This window comes from Triticum aestivum, chromosome 7B (genome assembly GCF_018294505.1).
Source record: "Triticum aestivum cultivar Chinese Spring chromosome 7B, IWGSC CS RefSeq v2.1, whole genome shotgun sequence".
NCBI classification, from domain to species: Eukaryota; Viridiplantae; Streptophyta; class Magnoliopsida; order Poales; family Poaceae; genus Triticum; species Triticum aestivum.
Window position 1 is genome coordinate 443,464,245 of NC_057813.1, and position 2,139 is coordinate 443,466,383.

Below are 2,139 nucleotides of genomic sequence, written 5' to 3' on the forward strand. Positions count from 1 at the left end.
CTTCCGCACGCGATCTACAAGTGGTATGTAGATGCAAACTCACTCCCTTGACTCGTTGCTTAGATGAACTCATAGATGGATCTTGGTGAAACCGTAGGAAAAATTTTAATTTTCTGCAATGTTCCCCAACACTCTTTGCGTGTGCGGGTGTTAAACGTTCTCGGAATGGACCGAGGTTTGCCAAGCGGCCTTGGTATAGCACCGGTAGACCGCCTGTCAAGTTTCGTGCCATTTGGAGGTCGTTTGATACTCCAACGGTTAACCGGGTAACCGCAAAAGCCCCCTTCTCTTTGCAGCCCAAAACCCCTCCAAACTGGCCCAAAACCCAGCAAACTCCCCTCCATGCTCTCGGTCGTTCGATCACGATCGTGTGGACAAAAACCGTGCCTCATTTGGAGCTTCCTAGCTCCTCCTACCTATAAATAAGTGATCCCCTCCGAAATTTGCGGTCTAACCCTAGCAAACTCCCCCTCCGCGCCGTCGGACATGTCCGCCCGCCCCGGACGAAATCACGCCGCCGCCCCGAGCTACTCAGCGCCCGCCACGTGTCGCCGCCGTCTTCCTCCACCGCCGCGGCTCGCAGAGCCCGCGCGAGGCCCGCCCGGGCCCGAGGCTCCCCGCCGCCACTCAGATCCGCGCGCCGCCCGCGCCCTTGCGCCGCCCGCGCCCTTGCGCCGCCGCCGCCGCCGCGAACCCCCGCGCCGACCCCGCCGCCTCGCCGCCGCCCGGCCTCCCGCGACCCCGCGCTGCAGCCGCGCCGGCATGCCGCACTGAGCCGCCGCCCCTCCGTCGTCCGTGCCGCTCGTCGCACCCTCCGCCAAGCCAAGCCGCCGCCTCCACCTCGCCGGCGCCCGCGCCTTCCCTCGCCGGAATCCGCCTCCTCGCCGGAGCTCGTCGGCCGGATTCGGTGGATCGGGATGAGATCCACCGGGATCTCAACCATACGCGTCGCCCGCGCCCCGAATCTCTCCGTCCCGGAACCGCTCCATCCCGTTGACTTTCGAGGTTGAATTTTCTGCTAAGTCCCCGAATCTGTGATATTTTATGCCATATTCATCGCATTATAACTTGCTGCATACTGCTCCGTTTCGTGCGTGTAATATGTCAAATTGTTCTCCTCGACGATTACTTCATTTCATTCCATTACATCATGTTCATTTCAGTCCATCTTGATGCCTGAATCATCGTTGCAAGAGTGCATGTTGCTGTTAATCTGCTGAAACTGTTATAACTTAAGGATTTGTCATTTTTGCCATGTTTGATGTGTGCATCCTATGAGGTTGATGTCTACATGTGTTTTGAACTATGTCATTCCATATTCACAGAGGTGCAATCCATGTATTTTTTTAGTTGTGTGCTGAGTGCATCAAGCTTGTTAAAGAGGGTACTTGCTGTTACTGTTTTGCTAGGCTGAATCTGTTATTTTGTGATGCCATGTAAACCTGCTGCTACAAGTCATTTCCTGCATAATCTGGAGATATTCACTAAGGATGATTTGTTATACATGTCATGCTCTATCCATCCATGCCCCTGGTTGCATTTATAGCTTTCTATAACTAGTTGTAATCTTGCTCTAAAGTTGCTAAATAATCTTGCTGTCAGCCTGTTAACTTTGAGTTCAGTTTTGCCATGTGTTTTGCTAGTGATCCATGTACCCTATAAACTTGTTATTGCCATGCTTAGCTTCATAAACATGCCTTCTTGTTGTTGGTTGCCTTGCCATGCCATGTATTGCTCTGTGGTGAGTGGTACAAGCTCACCAACGTGCCTACTTATTGTTGTTCCTGCCATGTGTGAATCTGTCATATCACTTGCCATGTTTACATGGGTGCCATCATATCTTATGATCCTTTTTGGCTCTTGGTCAGTAAGGGACTTTTGTTCTATGCAATTAGTAGATTTATGCCATGCCTTTGTTGGCCATGATAAGTTCCTGTAACATGTTATTTGATAGCTCTAAACATTGCAACCTGATGTTATTTCTGCCAAGTCTGTAAACTGTTATTATTTGCAATCTTGACATGTCCTTTTGAGCATGTTCTATCGATTTCTGGAGATAGCTCAGTGTTCATGTTTTGTCATGCCTTACCTGTACTTCATGCCCATGCCTTTTGTTCTTATGTTGGGGTGCTGTAGCTT